Here is a 14,659-nt window from a genome sequence, read left to right on the forward strand (position 1 = left end):
GGGGAAAAAGCAACACGGAGAAATCCACCCTCTGAAACTGAGGGACATGGGCAAAAGAAGCTAGCTCAGGTTGCAACCTTTAAGCAGAAAAAAAACACAAGGGCGTGCATACCTGGCAAAAAAGCAACAGTGAGAAATCTACCCTCTGAAACCGACGAAGATGGACAACAGAGGCTAGCTCAGGTGGCAATTTTTAAGGAAAAATAAAAGGAAGTGCGTGGAGACCTGGGGAAAAAGCAACACGGAGAAATCTACCCTCTAGAACTGAGAAAGAAGCGCAACAGAGGCTAGCTCAGGTGGCAATCTTTAAGCAAAAAAAATAAGATAAAAAAATACAATGGCGAGGAGACCCGGTCAAAAAGCAACCCTGAAAAAGGTACCCTCTGAAACTGAGGAAGCAGGGCAACAGTGCCTAGCTCAGGTGACAATCTTTAAGCAAAAGAAACACACAAGGGCGTGGGGAGCTGGCGAAAAGGCAACACTGAGAAATCCACCCTCTGAAACGGACGAAGATGGGCAACAGAGGCTAGCTCAGGTGGCAATCTTTAAGCAAAAGAAACACACAAGGGCGTGGAGACCTGGGGAAAAAGCAACACGGAGAAATCCACCCTCTGAAACTGAGGAAGATGGGCAAGAGAGGCTACCTCAGGTGGCAATCCTTAAGCAAAAACAAAGCACAAAGGCGTGGAGCCCTGGGGACAAAGCAACCCTGAAATATCTACCCTCTGAAACTGAGGAACATGGGCAAGAGAGGCTAGCTCAGGTGGCAATCGTTAAGCAAAAACAAAACCCAAAGGCGTGGAGACCTGGGGAAAAAGCAACCCTGAAATATCTACCCTCTGAAACTGAGGAAGATGGGCAAGAGAGGCTGGCTTCAGGTGGCAAACGTTAAGCAAAAGAAACACACAAGGGCGTGGAGACCTGGGGAAACAGCAACACGGAGATATCGACCCTCTGAAACTCAGGAAGATGGGCAAGAGAGGCTAGCTCAGGTGGCAATCGTTAAGCAAAAACAAAACCCAAAGGCGTGGAGACCTGGGGAAAAAGCAACACGGAGATATCGACCCTCTGAAACTCAGGAAGATGGGCAAGAGAGGCTAGCTCAGGTGGCAATCGTTAAGCAAAAACAAAACCCAAAGGCGTGGAGGCCTGGGGAAAAAGCAACACGGAGAAATCCACCCTCTGAAACTGACGAACATGGGCGAAAGAAGCTAGCTCAGGTTGCAACCTTTAAGCAGAAAAAAAACACAAGGGCGTGCAGACCTGGCAAAAAAGCAACAGTGAGAAATCTACCCTCTGAAACCGACGAAGATGGACAACAGAGGCTAGCTCAGGTGGCAATTTTTAAGGAAAAATAAAAGGAAGTGCGTGGAGACCTGGGGAAAAAGCAACACGGAGAAATCTACCCTCTAGAACTGAGAAAGAAGCGCAACAGAGGCTAGCTCAGGTGGCAATCTTTAAGCAAAAAAAATAAAATAAAAAAATACAATGGCGAGGAGACCCGGTCAAAAAGCAACCCTGAAAAAGGTACCCTCTGAAACTGAGGAAGCAGGGCAACAGTGCCTAGCTCAGGTGACAATCTTTAAGCAAAAGAAACACACAAGGGCGTGGGGAGCTGGCGAAAAGGCAACACTGAGAAATCCACCCTCTGAAACGGACGAAGATGGGCAACAGAGGCTAGCTCAGGTGGCAATCTTTAAGCAAAAGAAACACACAAGGGCGTGGAGACCTGGGGAAAAAGCAACACGGAGAAATCCACCCTCTGAAACTGAGGAAGATGGGCAAGAGAGGCTACCTCACGTGGCAATCCTTAAGCAAAAACAAAGCACAAAGGCGTGGAGCCCTGGGGACAAAGCAACCCTGAAATATCTACCCTCTGAAACTGAGGAACATGGGCAAGAGAGGCTAGCTCAGGTGGCACTCGTTAAGCAAAAACAAAACCCAAAGGCGTGGAGACCTGGGGAAAAAGCAACCCTGAAATATCTACCCTCTGAAACTGAGGAAGATGGGCAAGAGAGGCTGGCTTCAGGTGGCAATCTTTAAGCAAAAGAAACACACAAGGGCGTGGGGAGCTGGGGAAAAGGCAACACTGAGAAATCCACCCTCTGAAACTGAGGAACATGGGCAAAAGAAGCTAGCTCAGGTTGCAACCTTTAAGCAGAAAAAAAACACAAGGGCGTGCAGACCTGGCAAAAAAGCAACAGTGAGAAATCTACCCTCTGAAACCGACGAAGATGGACAACAGAGGCTAGCTCAGGTGGCAATTTTTAAGGAAAAATAAAAGGAAGTGCGTGGAGACCTGGGGAAAAAGCAACACGGAGAAATCTACCCTCTAGAACTGAGAAAGAAGCGCAACAGAGGCTAGCTCAGGTGGCAATCTTTAAGCAAAAAAAATAAAATAAAAAAATACAATGGCGAGGAGACCCGGTCAAAAAGCAACCCTGACAAAGGTACCCTCTGAAACTGAGGAAGCAGGGCCACAGTGCCTAGCTCAGGTGACAATCTTTAAGCAAAAGAAACACACAAGGGCGTGGGGAGCTGGCGAAAAGGCAACACTGAGAAATCCACCCTCTGAAACGGAGGAAGATGGGCAACAGAGGCTACCTCAGGTGGCAATCGTTAAGCCAAAGAAACACACAAGGGTGTGGAGACCTGGGGAAAAAGCAACACGGAGAAATCCACCCTCTGAAACTGACGAACATGGGCAAAAGAAGCTAGCTCAGGTTGCAGCCTTCAAGCAGAAAAAAAAAAGACGCAAGGGCGTGGAGAGCTGGCGAAAAAGCAACACTGAGAAATCTACCCTCTGAAACCGAAGAAGATGGGCAACAGAGGCTAGCTCAGGTGGCAATCTTTAAGCAAAAAAATAAAAAATAAAAAAATACAATGGCGAGGAGACCCGGTCAAAAAGCAACCCTGAAAAAGGTACCCTCTGAAACTGAGGAAGCAGCGCAACAGTGCCTAGCTCAGGTGACAATCTTTAAGCAAAAAAAAAAAACAAAAAACAAAAAACAAAAAACAAAACCCACAATGGAGTGGAGACCCGGGGGAAATCAACACTGAAAAATACAAAAAGAATGGAAGACCAATAGACAGAGCAGGCACTTTCACCTGGGGTGGAGGAGGTACGCATGGATGACCGATAAGCGCATGAAAAGATGTGAGCTGTTCCCTGGAAAAGCAAGTGAGAAAATTAGAGGGAGACATTGTGGGGACACATGGGTGAGACTGCCTTCTTCCAAATACCGGAACAGGATCAAACTGCTAGTCAGGTCGCGGAGAAGCCAAGTCAGTCACTCACGCCTCACTGGTGGTGAAGGGAAACGGTATGGCCTCTGTGAAAAAGGGCGTGGCGGGTTCCAAAACTGACACGCCGCGGAAACAACCACCGAAAGTGGCAACCTACATAAGCCTTTGGTGTATCTTGCCTCCTAAGAGCGTCTGTATGTAGCTGGAGCCTTGGGTCGTTAAGGCTTCCACAGTGATCTGTGGTGGGTGGGTGGGGGGGGGGCCTTGGGCCTTGGGGGTCTCCGCTGGACCTCCAGGAAGTCAGCTTTTGTGGAGTCCCGTGAGTCCTTCCAGGGAGGGAGGCATCCAACCCGAGGGTGGTCTGGAGGGCACCACTCCCACCACTCCCGGGGGCTGGGGCGGGGGGCGGGGTGGGGGCTGCGGCCACGTTCCTGTTCATTCACACAGAATCCGGGGCATGAATGTTCTTAGCAGCTCTGTTCCACACAGCCCCACACTGGAAACCACACAGACGTCCTGCGAGTCCCATCCCTTGCTCATGTCGCCGGGGCTCCGGAGGAGGGCCACTCTGTAAAAGCGGCCGCCAGATGGCGCCCAACGACCGGCGCGGAGGGGTCAGCGGGAGGGAACCGGGTCACCAGCCAGCGAGAGTGCACAGCCTGAGCCCACCGCCGGGTCAGGTCTCTCTCTGTCTCCCTCTGTCTCTGTCTCTCTGTCTCTGTCTCTGTCTCCCTCTGTCTCTCTCTCTCTCTCTGAGCCCTCTTGGGGCGGCCGGGAGATCACCACGTGAGGCCCCAGGGTGTCCACCTCGGAGCTCCCAGGCAGCACAGGGCAACCCTGGGCGCAGAAGGAGGTGTTGGAAAATCGGCGGGGAGGGGGGTGGGGTGGGTGGGCTTGCCAGGAAGGGGACAGACTCCCCACGTGACTCCTGGGCCGGGCCGGGCGCGGGGCTGCCGGCTGGCTGACGCGGACAGAGGTGGAAAAGTCCCCGGAGATGCCACGGGGCAGGCCGGGGCTGCCGGCCCCCGCTTCCCGGAGCGGCCCGAGCACTTCCCGGGCTCCCGGGAGGACTTAGAAAATCACGGCGGGGTGGGGGGTGGGGGTCGCTGTCAAACCGAAACCATGCACGTCATCAGAGAAGGACCGTGACGACGGAGGAATTGTCCGCAGTCTGTCAGGAATTGTGTGCAGCCTGTCACTTCCGGCCCAGAGGGTCTTTCTAAGGCAGACGGACAGACAGAGCCCACAAGTCGTAGAGGAAAGGACCGAGCCGCTTGGCCGCGGAAAAGTTTACAACACAAAACGGGTCTCCCTCCGCACGGGGCCACAGCAAAGCCCAAAGACGACACGCGGGGGAGCATGGGTGCAGATGCACGTGTGGTGATAAGAATATGGATTTCAGCAGGGCTTCCCGTCCTCATCAACAAGCAGAAGCACCCAAATGGTGGGGGTTGGGGGGCAGAGACCTCACAGCCATTCCCTCCACAAATCGAGTTCCCCGGGACATCCTCACAGCGCCGTGCTGTGAGTGTGTGTGGGTGTTTAAAATGGAGTAAATGTGGACGTGGAACTGCTCCGTGAAACCAAAATAACAACAGTCGTAGATCTTCTTTGGTCATTTAGAAAATTCTTTTTTTTTTTTTTTCCCCAGCGGTGCACGTATTTCCCTTCCAAAAAAGAAGAACGGGAAAGGAGATGTTAAAGGCAAGCAGAGAGAGGAAAACTGTTGCAAAACAAAAGCTGAGCTCCCGTCCGAGGGAGGCCTCCTCCATTGGAGGCCTAGGAAATCATTCTGACAAAATGGAGGATCTCTGTCTTTGGTGTCGATTCCCTCAGAGGTCAAGAGAAACCTTTTCCAATGTCTTTATCAGGAGGAGACTAGAAGTTAGAGAAAAGTATCCTTTCGGGAGTGAGAAAAACAAATTCTGATTTTGCATCAGCTTCCCTCCGATCTTGAAACTCATTGACTTGATTCCATTCTGTCGACGGAAATAATCCGGAACCAATCTATCCGTGAAAATCGGGGTGCGTTTATTCTGAGCTAAAATGTGAGGACTGTGGCCCGGGGCCTTTCTTCCCGAAGGAAGAGAGGGTGCCCGGGAAGTGGGGTGTACAGAGTGCTTCTAGACCCCCAGAGAGGACGTTTCACATAGGATCGAAAGGTCCCTTGGATGATAGTCGCGAGACTGCTCTGTCGGCACAGCGATCGACAGACACTGCTGGGTGGCAGGTCTGTTGTCTGGGCCTGGGTGGTCACAGGGGAGCCGGATGGTCAAAGGTGAGCGCAACCATCCGCTCCTAGCCTAAGGAAAGATGCCTCTCCTTAAGGAAAGGCCCGAGCACGGGGAAGCTGCTCCTTTCCCTTAAGGGCATTGGTTCTTGCCGTAGGAAATGTGTAAAGCGGATCTACGATGCGATGCGTGCTCGACGGCCACGTCAGGCCCTTTTCGAAAAACACTGTCAGGCCGAATTAGGCCGACACCCAATGGCTTCCTCATAGACTCCCATAGATCCTATCGCTCGCCATTTCTATCTGTCCACTCGTTCCAATTTTAGGCCACTTGACCACGAACAGGCCTTTTTCTCAGATTATTTTCCCCGTGAAACTTTGATCACCTTTTCACAGACAAAACGATCTTTACTTTTTAGGCCCTCTTGCCTGAAGGCAGCCATCTCACTTTCCTTGAACACAAAGATGTTTCCCATATTCACTTTTAGTGGCTTTTTGTTTTGTTTTGTTTTGTTTTGAGGACGATGAGCCCTGAGCTAACTGCTGCCAATCCTCCTCTTTTTGCCGAGGAAGGCTGGCCCTGAGCTAACCTCCGTGCCCATCTTCCTCTATTTCATATGTGGGACGCCTACCACCACGTGGCTCGCCCAGCGGTGCCACGTCCACCCCCGGGATCCGAACTGGCGAACCCCGGGCCGGCGAAGCGGAACAGGCACACTTAACCAGCGCGCCACCGGGCCGGCCTAGTGGCTTTCATCGCATTTGTTAAGTAGATTTTTTAACCCTCACGAACCTTAATTTTGGTGAAAACTAAGAAGCCAGCAATTAGGAACTGTCCTTCCCATGAGCATTCCGTCGCTTGGCCAATTTCTAAACACTTGGCCACTTTTAGAAACATGGGATTTCATAGGTTTATCTTTTCCTTCGCTTTATTTGATTTCATCTCACTTTAGTTTTTGGGTGAGGAAGATCGGCCCTCACAGAGCTAACGCCTGTTGCCAATCTTCCGTTTTTGTTTTCTTTTCCCCCCCTCCCGATTTTTCTCCCCCAATCCCCCCCATGACATAGTTGTCTATCTTAGTTGAGGGCCCTTCCAGTTGTGGCATGTGGGACGCCGCCTCCACACGGCCCGACGAGCGGTGCCGTGTCCGTGCCGTGCCCGGGATCTGAACCGGCAAAACCCTGGGCCGCCGAAGGGGAGCTTGTGAACTTAACCACTCGGCCACGGGGCCGCCCCCGTCCGTGGACTTTTTTATCACCTGATTTCACCTCGCAAAACTTCAAAGCTTCAAGTTATCAGAGAGGTTTGGGAAGTTGTTTTTATTAATTTAATTAATTTATTTTTCGAGGAAGACGAGCCCCGAGCTGACACCTGCTGCCAATTCTCCTCTTTTTGCCCCGGGAGAGTGGTCCCGAGCTAACATCCGTGCCCATCCCCCTCCCCTTGATAGGCGGGACGCTGACCACAGCGTGGCTCGCCAAGCGGCGCCACGTCCGCACCCTGGATCCGAACCTGCGAACCCCTGGCTGACAAAACGGAACGTGCGAACTTAACCGCTGTGCCGCCGGGCTGGCCCTTCGGGAAGTTATTTTCAGGACACGGGCCATAAACTAGAATCACCGCTACAGGTTTATCGGAGCGACATCAGCGTTCGTGGTGGATTGAGTCGTCCCCTCTGTCTCTCCCCTCCAGGGCACAACCAAAGGGACGTCTATCGACCCACCCACCAAGGATTCCCCCCCCCCCCCCGCACGGCACAGCAGGATGCCTGAGAGATCCACGCAGCCCTACAGCGGCAAGTCACATTCGCACAGTCAAAATTCAATGGCAGAGACAAAACGTTAAGGTCAGTGAGAGGGAAGAGAATAACCGGCCCAGGAGCAACGGTGTGAAGAACACGGAGAAGACGGGTCCTAGACGCCGGGGTCCCCGGAGCAGCGATTTCATCAGAGGCCCGCAAACGTCCACGATCTCCACACCACGTTTATGGCCGACTGCGTGCGTGGGTCCTTTGGAATCGACCAGGCTACCGTCCGGGCCACTTTGGGACATCGTGTCCAGCTGCCCCGAGCGGTGGAGCTGTCGTTCAAGTGTAAGATGGGGCCCGTCCGGGGAGAGAATGGGGACGGGGAAAGGGAGGCCGCGGGAAGTCACAGAGTCTGAGGTGTTCGGGGGAGACTGACTCTTCTGAAGTGGAGGTGGTAGAAGGAGAGCAGCAGGATTTTTGGATTTTTGTTCCCTCTGTTAGGTATCTGGGTCCGGAGGAGAGTGGGGCGGGGGGGGGGGCGGGTGGTGGTGGTGGTGGTGGGTGTGAGGCTGAGGCGGGGCTGGTGTTTCCTTTCCGAGTCAGGTGGAAGAGCTCCTCCAGTGGAGGTTTTTAGACAAGGGGTCTGGTCTGGCAGGATGGGAGGTTGCGGGTCGAGCCACAGGGGAATCTGTCGTAGCTCAGACTCGGGCCTTTGAAGAAATAGACAGAGAGAGGAGTTTTGCTCTGTCTGTCACCGCAGCCGGCACCTCAGGAGCAACAACAGGAGGCTTCCCGAATGAGTGAAGGGGCAGGAGCCAGCGTGCCCCGTGCCTCTCTCAGCCCTGCGCCGGCAGGGAAGGAAGCAGGCAGGCAGGCCTCAGGGCTACTCCCGTCCTACTGCCCGGTGGTCCCTGTCCCGGCCCCGCCCCCACTCTCCCCCTGACCCTCACCGCTCCCCAGCCCTCTTCTCAGCCAGAGAGGCGATGGGGGGGGGGCGGTGCGGTCCCAGAACAAGTTTCCTCTCATCCGCCATCATCTTGCCACCCTGACGACTTGGCCTGAGATCCGGCCTAGGCTGTACCCGTGTGTGGTTTTCCTGTGGACAAGGGGGCCGGTTCACCATTTCGGAAGAAACCCCTAGCCTTCCACTGCCGAGTCGCCAGCCTGGGAGGGGGGAGGGGGGAGGGGGGAGGGGAGGTCAGGCCCATTCATTCCGATGGGCCTGGCGTCAGGGCTTCATTCAAGTGCAGGAAGCTCTCTCCCATGGCCTCGGGCTTTTTTCCATTGAACGGCTTTCTTCAATTCCCCCACCCTTAGGCCGCAGTCCACCAAGGGCCGGGAGGCAGGGAGGGGAGATGTTGGGGCAGGGTGGCTGTCTGAGAAACTCGCCTCATCTGGGGCAGAAAGAGTGCCCCCCTCCTTTCTCTAACCCTACTAGACTGCTTGAGGATCACGGACGGTTTGGCTCATCGATGAGCCCTGCGTTATGGGCCCGGCAAGCAAACTCCTAACGGGCAACCCACCGCTCTAGGCGTGTGTGGGTTTTTTGATCTTTCACCTTCAAGTTCGCACGACATCGGTCCGTGTCCCCCGCCCCGGCTTCCCATGGGAAATCCTCCGTCTCTTTCCACAGACTCACTGGCGACTTCACACAGTGCCTGCCTCCTCCTCCTTAGGAAGGAAGGAAGGAAGGAAGGAAGGAAGGAAGGAAGGAAGGAAGGAAGGAAGGGGCTGACCCCGTGGCCGAGCGGTTGAGTTTGCACGCTCCGCTTCAGCGGCCCGGGGCTTGGAAGGTTCGGATCCTGGGCTCGGACACGGCACCGCTCATCAAACCACGCTGAGGTGGCGTCCCACACGGCAGAACCAGAGGGACCCTCAAAGAGAATATAGAACTAGGTACTGGGGTGCTCTGGGGAGAAGAAGAAGAAGGAGGAGGAATAAAAAGAAAAGAAAAGATTGGCAATGAGCTCGGGTGCCAGTCTTTAAAAAAAAAAAAAAAAGAGGAAGAAAGATGGACAAACAGGAACGAATCCCACTGACGGCACCTCCAAATGGTGGGGGGCAGGGGGGTGGGGGGGTGGGGAGTGGCATCATCGGGCCAAGGGTGACTCTAAGCGTGATCCCGCGGTTGTGTTATTTGACATTTTATCGAATCGATTTATTATTTTATTTTTGAGGAAGATGAGCCCTGAGCGAACATCTGCCACCAATCCTCCTCTGTCGGCCGAGGAAGACTGGCCCTGAGCTGACATCCGTGCCCATCCCCCTCTACTTTCCAGGTGGGACGCCTGCCACAGCGTGGCTCGCCAAGCGGTGCCGGGTCCTGCGCCCGGGATCCGGACCGGCGAACCCGGGGCCGGCGGAGCAGAACGTGCGAACTTCACCGCCGCGCCAGAGGGCCGGCCCCCGGAGTTGTTTTGAAAATCCAGTAAGGGGCTGGCCCCGTGGCCGAGTGGTTAAGTTCGCGCGCTCCGCTGCAGGCAGCCCAGTGTTTCATCGGTTCGTTCGGATCCCGGGCGCGGACACGGCACTGCTCATCAAACCACGCTGAGGCGGCGTCCCACATACCACCGCTAGAAGGACCCACCGCGAAGAACACACAACTATGTACCGGGGGGCTTTGGGGAGAAAAAGGAAAGACAAAAAATAAAATCTTCCAAACTCCAATAAAACTTTGAGTGAAGACGACGAGGAGGATGCGAAACGTATCTCACGCCTCCGAGCCGAGCCGTCCGTTTAGGTTTAGGAAGGGGGACGAGGACCCTTTGTAAGCGACATCCCTTTTTAAGCACCATTCTAAACCACAGAACAGAACTCCCTCTCCTCGACCCGGAGCGAGGAGGTTCCTGGGTGTGTCAGAGAGGGTCACGTCCTCTGCAGCACGAACGAACCGCCAGGGTTCGGCCACGGGAAAGAATTTCTTCCTCTCCAGGGGGACTAAAAGTCACCGACGGCAGCGGGCGTAGGTGCTATCCTTCCCGTCCAGGAAAGGCAGGGAGAACTTCAGCCGTGAAGAGAAGGAGGTCTTCCTCACTCCCCGTTTTGGGAGGGCCCCTTTGGCAGGGGAGTTTTGTCTCCTGATTTCAAGTCAGGAAGAAAAGGGAGAGAGAGAGAGAGAGAGAGAGAGAGAGAGAGAGAGAGTGTGTCCTTCTCGTGCCAGGTCGGTCTGAGGGGGACCTCCTCTGGTTTCCTCCCTTCCCAGGGAACGCCGTTCGCTCCTTCTTCTAGAAAAAGCTCCCAAAGCACCACCGCCCAGGATGGTCGACCTACGCCCATCGTCCCTCCTTTCCCAATCATTTCTACCGCGACAGAGGGACAGAGGCCCCTGCCCCATCCCCATCCCCACCCCCACCCCCATCGCCTGCCTCCTTGATGGCCAAAGGAGCTGCCTCTGAGAATGGAACGGGGCTTGGAAACCTTCTAGAGGGGTGACTCTCACCTGCCTGCCTGCTGGGAAAAGCACCACGCTGTCCATCGGACTGCTCTTTTGGGCAAACGTAGGCGTGCCACATAGCGATCGACAGCTATGGCGGGGGGGGGGCGGGGTGGCGTGGTGGTGCCCAGGATCCACGACACGTGACGGCTGCGGAGCACGACAGCCCTAAGACCTTGAGGGAGACGGGGTGGCGCGTGAATCCTTTCGGAACGAGAACGACAGGAAACGTTGACGGGGACGTGTTCTCCTCTCGAGAACACACCAACGCCTCGCACGGTGTCTGACCCGGGGTGCCTCTGACTTTTGTCATCAGAGACGATCCTCTCGACCGCCCCTCACGCTTTGGGGAAAAGGGGAGAGGGACTCGGTAGCACGGGAAAAGCCATCCATCCGCCCTTCCTTTCCGTCTTCACGGCTCCTTCTCGTGGAAAACGAGGAAGCCGTCCGGAGGAACGGAACACTGACCCGGGCCAAAGCGTGGCCCAGCCTTAGCCTCCAAAACCTTCTGCTAAGTGAGAGGTGCCAGACATCCAAGGCGACCTACGTTGCGATTCCACACAGAGGAGAGAGCTAGAACGGTCCAACCCTAGAGGGCGACAGCAGATGGCGGCGGCGGCGGCGGCAGCAGTGGTGGTGGTGATCGTGGTGGGGCAGATCCGGGAGTGGGGCCGTTTTTTCTTTCGGGGGGAGGGGATGGAAACGGAAACCTTCTGGAAATAGATAGCCATGACGGATGCGCCACCTTGGGGAGAGAGACTCCCGAAGGCCACTGGCTTGTGTCCCGTGGAAAGGATGGATTCGGTGGGATGGGAATTCTACCTCCGTGTAGAGCGTGTGGTAAACCACGAGGTAGGTGGGTGGGTGGGTGGCCTCCCTGCCTCGCCTCCACCTAGACGTCCACACACAGAGACCGACGAGGGAGGGAGGGAGGGAGGGAGGGAGGGAGAGAGACAAGACGGACAGAGGCCGAGGCCGAGGCCGAGGCAGTGAGCGAGTAAGTGATCGACCCTGGCCATAGGGATTCCTCAGAGGGCGTCTCTTGGCTCCCCAAACGAAGAATGTGTGTGGAGATCGAGAAAGATCACCGACCTAGGAGAACCAGCAAGACTTCTTCACCCGCCAGAGAGCCGCTGGGCCCCTGCCGTCCCTGCCACCGCCACCCCTACCCCTCGCCTTTGGCAGCGACGCCAACGAAAGGCAGGCAGACGAGTGGGAGAGTCGTGTGGTGGTGTCCCCCAAGGAAGGTGGGTCCATGCCGACGAGCGGTCGTCGGCGTGTGGAAAAGCCAGAGGCGGGCTGACTAGAAGGAGGGCGTCCTGGAGGAAGGGACCAGGGTGTGAGGGAGAGAGGCCTGTTCCTCTTCCCCTGTCGGCCCCAAGTCAGGGGCCCAAAGGAGGAAAGCTGTCCGTTCCTTTCCGACTCGGACGGTTCGGGCGGAACCGACCGATCCCCGCGGCAGCGCAGTCGGGGCTTTCTGGACCAGAACCCCTCTCTCTGTCGCCTTTCGACCACACGCACGCTTTAGAGGCCAAGGGAAAATGGATCGGGTCTCTCTGTCTCTCTCCCTAGAAAACAAGGGGCCAGGGGCCGAGCCCGTGGACGAGCGGTCAAGTATGCGCCCCCCACCCCGGCCCCCGGCTTCGACGGCCCAGGTTTTCACCGGTTCGGATCCTGGGCGCAGCCCCAGACCCAGCATCGCCCTTCAAGCCACGCCGAGGCGGCGTCCCACATAGCAGAAACGCGAAAGACCTACCACTGGAACCTACAACTATGGACGGGACGGGACGGGGCGGGGCGGGGCGGGGCGGGGCGGGGCGGGGGTGGGGGGGGCGGCTTTGGGGAGCAGGAAGAAAGAAAAAATAAAAGAAACACAAGGACGGTCATCGCGATAGTTCTTTCCACTTCCATCCATATGTTAACAGGACCCAAGTTTCCCGACCTCCATTTGGATGTATGTTAACTAAATGGAGAAGCTATTCAAAGGACTCCTCTAAAGAAGTCCACGTTCTTCTTTCTAAATGATAATGAAAATCATTGTCACCACCGCTCTTCCGACCCTCCATGTCCAGACGGCCTCCCGCCCCTCCCCTATCCCCAACTCCCGCCCCGCCCCGCGCCGACCCCCGACCCCGGCATTCTCCACGCCCACCTTTCCCTCTCCACTCCTACCCCCCCGTCCCCCGCCGCCCGGGACACCGCACCCCGCGCCCCCCCCCCCCCAATCCAGGCCGGGCCACCTGGTCGACCTCCTCGAACACTATATAAGAGGATGCCGGGCAGCAGGTGGCGCCCGACAAGCGGCCTCCTCACAGGCCGGACGGATCAGCCTCGCGGGGGCGGGCGATGGGGAGGCGTTCGTCCAGGTCAGGTCAGGTCGGGGGAGGGAGGATGCCGCGCCGGCCGGCCTGGTGCGTGGCCTGGTCCCGATCCACCCCGCGTCTCGTTTCTCGGGCCGGGACGAGTACAGGCGGGGAGGCCGACTCGGTCACGGAAAGCGGCCTTGGGGAGGTTTTGGCGAACGTCCCTGTCCCAGGGCCATCTGCCGACTAGGGGACGGAGTCCTCCTCCATGCTCCTTCTCGCCCCCAGTCGGGCGGGTTGTGGGTCGCGCGGTCGACTTGTCCATTTCCCCGGAGGCATCCTGCCTGCCGGGGCTCCCTCCCTCGGGCCGGTGCGAGCGGTCCTCGGGCGGCCCGGGAATTTGGGCCGCAGCGAACGAACGAACGAAGCCCGTCCCTCCTGCGTCGGCACCGATGAGACACAGCCCTGGTGGATGGAGCCGCTTTCCTCGGGTTTCCTTTTGCTTTCGGCCGCTGCTGCCACCAAACCTCCCTAAACGATAGGAATGAAAACGGGAACCGTTGGCATAATAAAAGCGTTTTGGTTGGCGTGTTTCTTGGCTTTTGGGGACTCGAGAGGTATGATGGATGATCTCCGATTGACGTTTGGAAGGTCTATTTCATCCCAGTCGCACGAACCCCGAAAACGTGGCGGCTGGACGAGGGAGGGAGGGAGGGAGGGAGGGAGGGAGGGAGGGAGGGAGGCCAACCACGGGATTTCCGCACGACCAGCTGATGGACACGAGCGCCCCGTGAGCCGGGCGGAGGGCAGCCGCCCGGGTCTCGCAGCTACGTGCCCGCGGAACCCTCGGGACTGCGAGAAGCCGGAGCGACCCGCAGCCATGTGGCGCTCGGCGCGGACATCTGGTCGACCCGCGCGCCACGGGACCCGGGGCCCGAGTCCGGGCCGGGCCGCCGGTCGACCCGGCAGGGCGGCTGCCCCGGGGGCCTCGCGGCTGCTCGTCCGCAGCCTCCAGGGAGCCCTCGGGGCTCCGAGAAGGCCGAGCGCCCCGCGGCCCCACGGCCCCGCGGCGCTCGGTGCGGACATCTGGTCGACCCGCTCCCCCCCCCCCCCCCCGAGACACGGGGGTCGGGTCGCCGGTCGACCCGGCAGGGCGGCGGCCACGGCGGCCTCGCCGCTGCTCGTCCGCCGGGTCGCCGGAGCCCTCGAGCCTCCGAGAAGGCCGAGCGCCCTGCGGTCCCGCGGCGCTCGGCGCGGACATCTGGTCGACCCGCGCGCCGCCGGACCCCGTGGCTACGAGTCCGCGGGGCCTTCGGAGCCGACAGAGGGCCGGGAGCGCACCCAGAGCACCCAGAGCACCCAGAGCCCCGGGACCCGGCCCCGAGCGCCGCGGACATCTGGTCGACCCGCGCGCCCCAGTCCGGGGACCAAGTCCGGGCCGGACAGCTGGTCGACCCGGCAGGGCGTCGGCCACCTGGGAGCCGCACCCGCGAGTCCGCGGGGTCTCTGGAGCCGACGGAGGCCGGGGAGCCCACCCAGGCCGCCGAGAGCCCCGCGTCCCCGCGGCACTCGGCGCGGACATCTGGTCGACCCGCGCGCCGCCGGACCCCGTGGCTACCAGTCCGCGGGGCCTTCGGAGCCGACAGAGGGCCGGGAGCGCACCCAGAGCACCCAGAGCCCCGGGGCCCGGCCCCGAGCG

The sequence above is a fragment of the Equus asinus genome, unplaced genomic scaffold (genome assembly GCF_041296235.1).
Source record: "Equus asinus isolate D_3611 breed Donkey unplaced genomic scaffold, EquAss-T2T_v2 contig_195, whole genome shotgun sequence".
NCBI lineage: Eukaryota > Metazoa > Chordata > Mammalia > Perissodactyla > Equidae > Equus > Equus asinus.